The sequence below is a fragment of the Schistocerca americana genome, chromosome 8 (assembly GCF_021461395.2).
Source record: "Schistocerca americana isolate TAMUIC-IGC-003095 chromosome 8, iqSchAmer2.1, whole genome shotgun sequence".
NCBI lineage: Eukaryota > Metazoa > Arthropoda > Insecta > Orthoptera > Acrididae > Schistocerca > Schistocerca americana.
The window spans coordinates 248081322-248093510 of NC_060126.1; the positions used below are offsets into that span (position 1 = coordinate 248081322).

The 12189-nt window shown below is 41.5% G+C and overlaps 1 protein-coding gene across 1 annotated transcript in view; it reads left to right on the forward strand.

Annotated features, from left to right (window-relative positions):
• Positions 1–6594: 6594 nt before the first annotated feature.
• The window catches only part of LOC124545109 (rabphilin-3A), a 1015241-nt gene continuing 1009646 nt past the window's right edge, over positions 6595–12189 (forward strand). Inside the window, exon 1 of the mRNA XM_047123925.1 lies at positions 6595–7010. The gene's annotated coding sequence lies outside the window, so the exon portion shown is untranslated. The remainder of the gene's footprint in view (positions 7011–12189) is intronic.

The following is a 12189-nucleotide window of genomic DNA, read 5'->3' on the forward strand; positions in this document are numbered from 1 at the left end:
AGCCTTTTTTGGTAGCGTGAGGGCAGATAGCAGAGAGAAGGCTGAAATACTGAATCCACTCTTCCGAAAATGTTCCGCCGCGGAGGATCATAAGACGTTACCTCCTTTTAGTCGTCGTACGCACATCGGAACTACAGATAACCTATCACGGAATAAAAAGCTACAATCGCTTAGTAGTGGAAAGGCGTCAGGATCAGCTCAGTTACCCATAAGATTCTACAAAGATTATGCGAATCAATTTGCTCCCCTTCTAGCAGCAGATCTTTTCAGATCGCTGGAACAACGAAGGGTACCTCGCCACTGGAAAAAAGACACATGTAATTCCCGTATTCAAGGCTTATGTCGTCGACGTCAGTTTGTTGTAGAATTATGGATCCTGTCTTATGTTCATGACTTATAACTTTTTGGAGTACGAAAATCTCCTCTCTAAAAATTAATGTATGTTATATTAACGGAGATCTTGCGAGACTCAACTCACTGTGTTCCTCAATGAGATCTATAGCGCTGGAGACAACGTCCCTCATGTTGATGATATTAGGAAGGCATCTTACACTGTCTCGCACGGAGGGTTAGTGAAAGAAAATGCGAGCGTATCGAGTATGGTACCAGATTTGCGACTGGATTCTAGAGTTCCTAGCTGATAGATCTCAACACGTCGCCCGTAACGGAACAAAATCTTAAATGTAAAGGTAATTTCCGGAGCACCTCAGCGAAGTGTGATAGAACCTTACTGTTTAAAACGTATATAGATAATCTATTCAAAAGCGTTGGAAGCTCTTTTAGGCTGTTCACAGATGATGATGTTGTCTACAACAAATTAGCACTGCCAGAAGAGAGTATCGATTTACGAACGAACTGCAGAGGATTGATGACCGATAGTTACCCCTGAACATAAATAAATGTATTGCACATACATATGAAAAGAAATCTACCTGTACGATTACAGTATTGATGACAAACTGCTGGAATGAGTACTGTTTATCAGTATGTGATCCCTACCAGGTGGGATTGACAGAAGGGATAGAGAAGACCCAACGAAGAGCGGCGCGTTTCGCCACAGGATCGTCTGGTAGGTGTGAGAGCGTTACACAGACGATCAACAAACTCTTGTGGCAGACGTTACAACAGAGGCGTTGTGCATCACGGAGAGGGTTGCTGTTAAAATTTTGAGGGAGCACTTTACGGGAAGAGTCGAATAACATACTACATCCTCCCACGTTGTTGTTGCTGTTGTCTTCAGTCCAAAGACTGTTTTTATGCAACTTTCCATGCTACTCTATCCCGTGCAAGCCTCTTCATCTCCGAGTAATTACTGCAAGCTGTAGCCTTCTGAATCTGTTTACTGTATTCATCTCTTGGTCTCCCCGTACCAATTTTACGCTCACGCTTCCCTCCAGTATTAAATTGGAGATCCCTTCATGCCTCAGATTGTGTCCTACCAACCGATCCCTTCTTCTAGTCAGGTTGTATCACGAATTTCCCTTCTCCCCAAACTCTATTTAGTACCTCTTAAATTGTTACGTGATCTACCCATCTAATCTTGAGCATTTTTCTGTAGCACCACATCTGAAAAGCTTTTATTCTCTTCTTGTCTAGACTGTTTACTGTTCACGTTTCACATCCATACATGGATATACTCCACAGCATTACTTTCAGAAAGGACTTCGTGACACTTAAATGTATACTCGATGCTAAGAAATTTGTCTTCATCAGAAACGCTTTCCTTGCCATTCCCAGCCTACATTTTACACCCTCCACTACTTCGACCACCATGTTATTTTGCTTCCCAAATACCAAAACTCATCTACTACTTTAAGTCTCTCATTTCCTAATCTAATTCCCTCAGCATCACCTGATTTCATTCGGCTATGTTCCATTATCCCCGTTTTGCTTTTGTTGATGTTCATCTTATATCTTCCTTTCAAGATACTGTTCATTGCGTTCAACTGCTCTTCCAAGTCCTTTACTGTCTCTGACAGAATTACGACGTCACTGGCAAACCTCAAAGTTTTTATTTCTTATCCCTGGATTTTAATTCATATTCCAATTTTTTCTGTTTTTTCCTTTACTGCTTGCTGAATATACAGATTGAATAACAGCAGGGATACGCTACAACCCTGCCCCACTCCCTTCTCAACCAATGCTTCCCTTTCGTTCCCCTCGACTCTTATAAATGCCATCTGGTTTTTGTACAAATTGTAAAGAGCCTTTCGCTCTTTGTATTTTCTGATCTTCCCCGAGATCGTCTTCTGCCAGTTTCCCACATTCTTCTGTAAAGGATTCGTGTTAATATTTTGCAACCGTGATTTGTTAAACTGATAGTTCGATAATTGTCACACGAATAAGCACCTGCTTTCTTCGTCCCATGTACATTTCTGGAATTGACCGTGACGAGATAATTCGAGAAATCAGAGTTTAATGCAGAGATTTACCGATAATTATTCTGCCTACGTGGCATTTGCGAGTCTAACAGGAAAAGGGCAATCAGTTAGTGGTACCAGAAGTTCACTCCGCCACGTACCGCAGATGGCTTGCGGCGTATGATGTTATGTAGATGATGGTCCACAGGAAGTGTCGTTAGCGGGCCGGAGCTGCGGCAACCCGTGATGCACCACTGTGTGGTTGGTGGCTGTGTCGCCAGGGGTTAGCACAGTTTGTCTTTGGCTTTCTACAGTTATACTGTATTGTTTGTGGAGCTGATTATCGGTGAGTTGGCAGAAGCCTATAGGAGACGAAGTAGTGACTGTTTCTGTTGTTCGTTTTCAGTCTAATCGTCAGATGTGGGAGTCCTGAATGTCGCTGGCTTCAAACAGCTTAGCGCCCTTTCCTTCACTCGCATAGACTGTATGGTCTGAACAGATGTTTTAGTGTTTCTTCACTCAACTTTTTATTTTGTTCACAAATTTCAACACGTGGATTTCTCTCGCTAAGTAAGGGCATAGGAGCATGGTGTTTTCCGAATTTACTTCTGATCAAAACTGATTGTGGTAGGTGCATTCCAAGGTTTTGGTAATCATGCTTTTTGCGTTCTTGTGATATGTCCATAGAAACTTTCATCGCCCAAGCCATAGTACTTTGCATTTAACCAATAAGTAACTTACCAAGCTTTACATATTTAGCTTCAATTTCTTTAATGTAACGAAATATTTTCTTTATTATTTCCATCCCATATTTCACCCCATTGGGACTTAAATTTCTAAAAACAGTGAATAATTTCCATCTCATATTTCACCCCATTAGGACTTAAATTTCCAAAAACAGTGGAACAGGTATTTTTCTTTATTGCTAACAGAGAAGCTAAATACTAACTTTTATAAATTTAGCTTTGAAAATCCTTTCATAATAAACTTTTCATCCCCTATTCCACCCCCTTAGCGGGATAAATGTCCAAAAACACAAACACGTATTTCTTGTTTCTCACTGACAGGTCAAATGCCAATTTTCTTATATGTAACTTTAAAAATGCCTAAGTAGCTCTTTAATAATTTAGTTTCAAAAACTTTTCACCCACCATTTTCGCCCCTTAGTGTTTGGATTTCCAAAAATGTTGAAACAAGTACTTTTTTGTTTATGATAGGGAAACCAAATACCAATTTTCGGGTTCTAGTTTCAAAATTGTGTTTTTAGCCACATACTCTCAAAAAGCCTTTCATCCCCTATTTCATCTCCTTGGGAGTGTGCATTCGAGCAATCCATTCTAGAACGATGCCTACAGTATAAAATCTACACCCTCTCCATACTGCTGGTCCCTAATGATTTTGGGGTGGCTATGATGAGTCAGTGAATCAATCTACTCTTATCGCAGTAACCGAGAAGTCGAATACCAACTTTTATAGCTGTAGCTTTAAAAATACTTTAGTAGTTCCCTAACAATGATTTATTTTCAAAAAAAATTTTCACCCACTACTTCGCCCCCTTCTGAGTTAATAATTCCAAAAACACTGAAACACGCATATCTTTAGTGACTGACAAACCAGATACCAATTTACGTATATCTAGTTTCAAAATTGCCTTAATAGCGAAAAATTTTCAAAATAGCCTTTTATCCCCTGTTTAACCCCCTTAGTGGTATAATTTCGAAAAATCGCTTCTTAAACGATGAACACAGTCTAAGATCAACACCCTCTCCCAATTCCAAGTTTCTATCCTTAGCAGTTTGGGCTGAGCGATGATGAATCAGCCAGTCAGGACATCGTCTTCTATATGGCCTGAAGTCTGAAGACGTGCATGTGGAGAGCCACCATGTCACATCATCACGGCTCCGTAATCTTGCACTTCGTTGACAGACCGTCCCTTCCTGCTTGCCCTGTCTGTGGACGCGGTGGTTTCGTTAGCTTACATAATTCTTGATTCGCTCTTCCGGATAACTGTGTGGTACACTAGCAAAGCTTCGGTTACCCGAAATGTGCTTTACAAACTGTGACAGTTTTAACTCTCTCTTGAGGGCTAAAGTGAGATTGGCGACCTGTTAGATTGATATAATTATGGGTGGCAGTACTGAGTATAAATGCTCGTCTACCGATAAACATTTCTGGTTAATGCGCGGAGAAATACTTCGCGTAGTTTATTCCCTGCCGGGAATGCCTGACATTTCGCAGTGTCCACGAATGGGATTTCGCACGGCAGCCCGAAAGATCATAAAGAACATTTCAACTATCAAACTTTTCTAGTGTATAACACAGTCATCCGGATGCGGATATGGAGCTCTGTATGCCAACGAAACCATTGTGTCCACAGTCAAAACAAGCGGGAACGGACGGTTTGTCAACGAAGTGGCAGATTATGGAGCCGCGATAACTTATCATCGTGGCTGTCCACAGGCACGTCTGCAGACTTCAGGCCATTCATTTGCTTCCTTTTGATTTGGTGTTAGCAGGAAGACAAAACGACAACGACATTTGCCCCCAATTGCTTGCACGGAAACAAAGCTCATTATATGGTTCCTTTCCTTGTCTCCCTAGCAACGCTGGCGAGCTTTCTTTAAGAATAGTAGGAGCCCCATTAATACAGATATGTTAGACATAATCTCTTCATGAGTTAATGGCTCAAATGTTATGTGTCTTATGGCCTCAAGTGCTCCGTACTGAAAGATTAAATGTGATGCTGTTTCAGCCCCCACAACACATAGTTTGCGCTAGGGGCATCTCTGTTCCCACTGTGTGCAAACGACTCCTGAAGTTCCTATGGCAGGTCATCAGACCTACTACTGCTTTACTCTGCCTATTGTTTAAGTCCAGGATTACACAATTTCTGCTGAAGGATGGTTTCGGCACTATAAGCTTGCCGTTTTATTGGTTTTAGGTCTTATTACAATATTCTACGTGCTAGCTCCTGCTCCAACTACGTAGTTTTTATTTTCCCTTCACGTTAGTTATGGTCATGACAGGGAGAGACGGCAATCGTAATGGCATCAGCTATATTACTGAATTTATAAAGTGATACGTAGTATCCTCTGTGCTGTTACCTTGAGAGACTTTGTATGTGACAGGGCATTTGTTTACTTTAAGAGAGAAAGTGAAGAGGCGTCCAGCGACAGAGGTAGAACTTGCTCTTAGCACTCTGTCAGGGGACAAAACTGAGTTCAGTATTCTAGTCCTGTGAGGCAGGATGTGGCAGATATTAAGCTGATAAGAATAGATTTCTCTACCTGATGGGAGAATCTTTAGAGGAAATATAGCCTATGTCATAGTGTTGTACAGGATTTTCACAAGTAATGGTGCGTGTCATCTGAATTCTTCTGTCATCGAAACTAACTCATATAAAAGGGAGGAATCTACATTCCACATGAGAAATTCGGGGCGTATTGACTTAACAATATGTTCGTTTCGGATTCCTTAAGCTGAGGAGTGTATGGCAGGGGTGGAGCTGGAGTTAGTCCAAGTCGCGTCGCATTGTGGGGAGGTGGAAGGGGCACATGACGTCTGGGGAAAGCCTTTGAAGTCATCAGATGTGGAGGTTATTAATTGATCAATTAATTATTTTGCATATTTAATTTATCAAAAGTAGTGCTGAACACAGCACCCTACTACTACCACCCAGGTTAGAAAATTGTTATGTACGAGTTATGAAGGAGTTTTTCGACTTTTGTGATACAGAAATGCGTCTAAGATTCCCCGGTCACACATGGCGTCATGGATTTTTCCCTGAAAGTGACAGATTCCAAAGCAAAATGACGAATCTGTCAAAGTGTCGGTATTCCAAAGGCCTGCTTTTCACCCAGGAATCAGTTCTCCATATGGATTGAAACGCATGTTAATTCGGTACTTCTGTGTTCACGCTGGAAATGGGAACTTTTTAAGCGATTCGGTTCTGAAGCTAGCAAGCTGCAGATGGCAGCGGGCAGGCAGAGTGCAATGAGTAGAAAGCACTTCTGGCTGTTCTCGTCCCAGTGCGCTGGAGTGAGCACACAGAGTTTAGGCACGGCGGGGTGGGGGCATTATCGACTGTTCGGTGTAGCAGCCGAGCCGGCTGTTTGCTGTGACGTAGTTGTGAATGGCGAGGGGTGGGGGCCGGCGAGCTGCGCGGCGGGGTAGCGCAACAGGCTGCCGGCAGGCGGTGTGTCCGTCCGCAGTTGTGCCGAGGTCGCTGCCAGCAACAGGCAGCTGCGGCTGGCGCATCTGCACGCTTACCTTCTTTGCTCCCGCACGGCGGGCCGCATCCGACTGCTGCACTAGGCGGCGCTTGCACTGGCGGGCAGCTGCCAAATTTTCCGACTCCGGTTTCCGCGGCAGTAGAAGAGGGAGAGTGTGATTACACATGCTTATTGGGTACGCTAAACGGTGAATTGTACGAAATGAATTCAGTCTCGAAAGCAGAAGGCAAACATTAATTAAAGGTAAACAGTTAGACTCCTAAGGTGTTTACGAGGGAAAATCCGCGACTGCACAATGAAAATTTAGATTTCATTCTGTTGTTATTAGGCCAAATACAAACCTAAATATATCCTACGTGGAATTTTGTTACTAGGTGAAACGCGTCCCATACCGTTTCGTGCGTCAGCTCATCTTCAGGTGACTATTCAAAATTTATTATTATATTACCCTACTAAACTTAATTCAAATTTCGGGATGTCAGTGAAGTGAGATTCTGGAAATTGTTATTAACATTTATCTCCTAGTATTTGTGACGAACGATACGTATTTAGCGAAGTGTTTCAGCCAAGCTTACACTTTAATGTAATGAAACGTCGGCAACAGTCACATCACTGACTTGCCGAAATTTTTAAATATGTCGATGCTCAATCTGGGACTGTGAAAACTTAACTTTGAAAGGTAAGTATTTCCTCATTATAGATTTACATGTATGTCACAGAATATATGAAACAGTCTGCATTTATATTTCGTCAGAAAAATAATGTTGCTCCATTTCAGTATGATGTCACTTCATATAACTATGACACATACTTTCTTTCTTTTTTTTTTCATACAAGGATGAGAATGAAACACATTAAATGCTCTGGTATACACAAATTATTCTACCACACGAGACTATGTTTTGTTCTCATTTTATTGACAGTTTGTGACCACCCTCCATCTGTTGCTACTTTATGCAGTATCATTACTTTTATCAAAACGTAACTGCTCCACCCAAAATCCTCAACTTATACTTCTTATGCTGAAATTTTTGTTGGAAACTACTGTTTTTCTCCTATATTCCTCTTTCTAGTGAAAAGTTTAGTATTCATACATATTTTATTAGAACTCGACATTCTGTCTCTTATTGCAAAGTTGTTCTGTTGACTTGTTTTCCTCGCCATTCCTTCTAACTTTTAACATCCATTTCTTCTCCAATATTCACAGGGTCCATGTTACACTTCCATACAAAATTGTGTTGCCAATGTACAACTTAAGCAATTCCTTCGCTAAACTTGGGTCAATTTTATTTTTATTTTGAAAACTGTTTTCTCTGCAGCAAACATTGTTTGACTGCACCAATATACTTACAGTATCTTACTCAAAGTAATTTGCACGAAGATTCGGCCATATTCAGAAGCATAAAATATCTTGGAAAAGTCTGAGTGCTCATATTACCATAATATCATTTTCTTCTTGAGAGTAGTATAGTGAACGGCTACTATACTTTGAATAACACGGTGGTTATATATCTTACTGGAGAATGTAGATGGCTGGTCAATGATGAAGCTGCAACTTCTCCATGAAAGCTTAATCCTCATATAAAGAAACCACTCTTTCTCTCTATAGATTAAGTGGAATCCATCTACGTGCTGTTACAGCCTAATTAACGAAAAATTTATGATGGGTCTTCAAATAGATATCAAGAATCCATTCAGAAAAGGATAATAGTCCTCTTCCTAATAAAACCGGCAGAGTCTGGAGATTCGTGCTACAAAACCAGATTTCATTAATCCAGACGATCTATAGGACTCTGTAGTACTTCGTAATAAGTAATCAAAGTTTCGATAGAAATGACCACCAACGCATACCTTTTGCGTATTAATCGGCTTGTGTGTTTCAGACAACACTTCCCTACATAAATTCGAACAAATTCTAGTAATGATTCTTTACTATTAAGGACTGACATGCTTGAGATCAAAATTTCAGCAATGGTGGCTTGCAGCAATGCCTTAATCTTACAAAGACTGTCTTTCTAACAGATCAATTCAGTGTTCTCACATCTTTCGCAAAAGTGTCCCCTGCATTCCAGCATGCTGTTAACATGGGCATTTCACAGAGTAATGCTGCGAGTCCAAGAGCGCTGAGGGTACTCACAAGCGTTTCTCTTTGAGTGTGCCGGCCGCGGTGGTCTAGCGGTTCTAGGCGCGCAGACCGGAACCGCGCGACTGCTACGGTCGCAGGTTCGAATCCTGCCTCGAGCATGGATGTGTGTGATGTCCTTAGGATAGTTAGGTTTAAGTACTTCTAAGTTCTAGGGCACCGATGACCACAGATGTTAAGTCCCATAGTGCTCAGAGCCATTTGAATCTTTGAGTGTTAGGTATAATGAAGCGAATATTTGACATAAGTTCATTATCCGGCTCCAGCTGCCAGAGACTGTGGTGGTGGTGGTGGTGGTGGTGGTGGTGGTGGTGGTGTGTGTATGTGTGTGTGTGTGTGTGTGTGTTTGTGTTTGTGTTTGTTGTGCTTTACCGCGACTCAGCATCTGCGCTGTGTGGTGAGTAGCAACTATTCTTTTCATAGTATTGTTAAACGTAAAATATTAGTCTTTCATTCGTGTAAAGTAAACGGCGTCGACTTTTATCGTGTTACTTACTCTGTTTGATCTAGCACAATGGGATCCTGTAATAGAGCTCTACTGCTATACTTCGTGTTGAATGGTTTAACACGTGTTTTCTCTCAAACAAGTTCGCGGAATTTGCCGTAAAGGTTATGGGAAAATCAGTTGTATGTGCTGTGTAGAACCTTACAAGATTTCAAGCAGGACATGGGAGTAGCCTGGGCCAAAGATCGTCGATCAACTGGGGCAACTATTCTGGATGTTCCTTCGTCCAGAGACTTTTTTCCACAAAACTCTGATCCTCTGCCTATTGGACATTAGGGAAGGATGAAAAAAAGAAGTAAGGAAGAAAAAACACTAGTTGATGATCGATGACATATTAACCTCTGATAACTTGGTCACTGTGTTCAACACCATAACGAATTAAAACTAGTACAGTGTCTGGTGTCGAATAAAATTTCATGGTTTCCGATATCACTGTTACTGGATGATCCATAACGAATTCTTGTTTCTTTATAAAACACTATCGCCAGTCAAAATGTCATGAGCAATAGGGCAGAAAAGAGGAGACCAAAAATGATTTACTGGTACAACTGCGATTTTCCTGAATGCTAAACAATAATAATTTATGTATCTTGTATAGTCAGAATGTTACATGTAGATTTATCATTAAAACATCAGTTAGTTTAGTTTAAGATGTTACGGAACTTAGATTCCAGGTTCAACTGCGCTTTAAATGCTACAACGAACTATCATGCCCTCTCATGGTTCTTTACCTTTTTCCTTCGCATAAAATATTAAACAAACAGAGAAAATGAAAACGACATTCATTATAGCGAGTTAGATGGATAGGGGACGATCAAAAAGTTTCCGTACAGTGCAGAAAAACAGTACGCCAATCGGGCAAAATCGCGGTGAGCATTGAGGCAATAATCCCACCGACACCCCAGGTTGAAAATACGCGTTTGGTAAAATATCGTATCCTGCTGCATGAAGAATTCCGTAACTGCCTGCTGCCGATCCTCGTGTGAGAGCAGTCGTCGACTCTTCAAGGTATTTTTTAAATAACCAAAGGCGTGATAATCGCATGTGGAGTTATTAGGTGTCTACGGTGGGTGCTCGACTGTTTCTCACTTCATTTGGCGAAACTTCTGCGTTACAACATTTACGATAACGGGAAGTGCGTTATCATGAAGCAGAGCACCCCTTGGCGCACCATTCCACAACGGTGATTTTCGACAAACACGCTGCCCCAAAGATATATTTCATTAGCCGATGGATATCTAACGGTGTTCCTCCTACTGCAGCCAAGGAAAGTATAACAGCGCCGTGGGCCTGTTTGGAAGCATTTGGTAATAACGACGCTATAATTCGCGTTTTCGTATTCAAGGGAAGTAGGTGGCGTAGGCACACTAGCCTCTTGCGTACATGTCGGTGTTTATATATCCGCATCGGAATCGTGCGACGTTGCATCTATGCTATGGCAACGTACTCAAACGGAATTTCTTTTATCGCCCTTTATATGAAACAATCTGAGAAAGTGAAAACGACATTTACGGTTGGAAATGAGATGTATAATATGATAATCGCTCCAAAAATTCCAATGGGTGAGTCATTATATCGATTTATTTTCAGAAGTGTGGAAAATACTGCTTGAAATTTTGTTTCCATTCGATGTTAAACGATTGAAGACACAGAAAAAATTAAATTACGAATTTGAAAAATCGCGAAAAAGATGGAAGTTCCTTGTAACGTTGTCGTATAAATAACAGCCAGCTTAGCAAAAATTTTAAATTTGGAAAAGGTTTATCTGTGACCAACATGTATTTATTACGTTTATGCAGAAATTTAGCTGAAACGCGTTAGCAGTTACGCCGGATTAAGAAGCCTGTGGACAGAGAAAGAGGAAATATCTCGTTTTTATATGTAAGAAAAATTTCATGTTCTACCTGAGATACAGAGCAAAATATGATGATCATTCGTCTAATAGAAAGTTAGACAGCCGTTCTGACGCAAAACTGCTGCACTTCGGAGTTTCATGGCTGGAACGTCTCCTTGGTACATGATCTGAGTTTGTCGACCCAAGTATGCGCTCACAGCGTACAAATTCCTGAAGCGTACATGGCACCTTCTTTACCACCCGTCATCATCCGACAGGCTGAGGTGAATGTTCACGTCTCACAGTGGTTGTGGTTTAGCTGTTCTTATGCTAGTCGACGACGTACCGCGATCTTCCAAGAAATATAACAGGAAGCTTGAGCGATCTCGGTGACTCCGTTCTGCTGTTCTGCAGTTGTGATATTACCATGTCTGATGAATTGACTGCGTTTGATCAAAAATGAAATTCACACCCCTCGTCTGCTGCTACAGAGCATCATTTGGAATGACCGGATAAACAGACTGCTCCACAGCACTTGTGTCTTGCATAGCTAGTACAGAACTGCAAAAAGTTTCTCACGTCTGCAGTTACGAAATCATACTAAACTTTTTGCTATTAGGTAAATGTGTGCCATCAATTGAAAACTATAAGGAATTAAATATTTTGATGCATCGATCATGTTTTCATCTCTTCTGCAGAAGAAAAAAACAGACGTAACCTAGCCACCGGGCCCAAAGAACCACGACATGCCAACCTGCCATGTCACATAGATGTATTATGGAACGGCATACGGTCTGCACGAAGCTCTCTCTGCTTCTCGTTCATAGGAACTACTTAGTTGGCCTAACGAGGTTGAGTGCACCACACCCTCCTCGTCAGGACATGATAAAATTTGGGCAGTACCGCGAACCGAACTAGGACTTCTGCATGTGAGTCAGACACCCTGGAAACTCGACTAGAGTAGCGGACTGTCGACTGACATTAATGTGACCACCGTCAAAAGCCTGAATGACCGTATTTTCCAAAGCGGACTACTGCTAGATGTGCAAGAAGTGTGTCAGTAGGGCTCTGGAAGATACCGACAGGGATGTGGAGCTACTCAGACTGAGGTACCG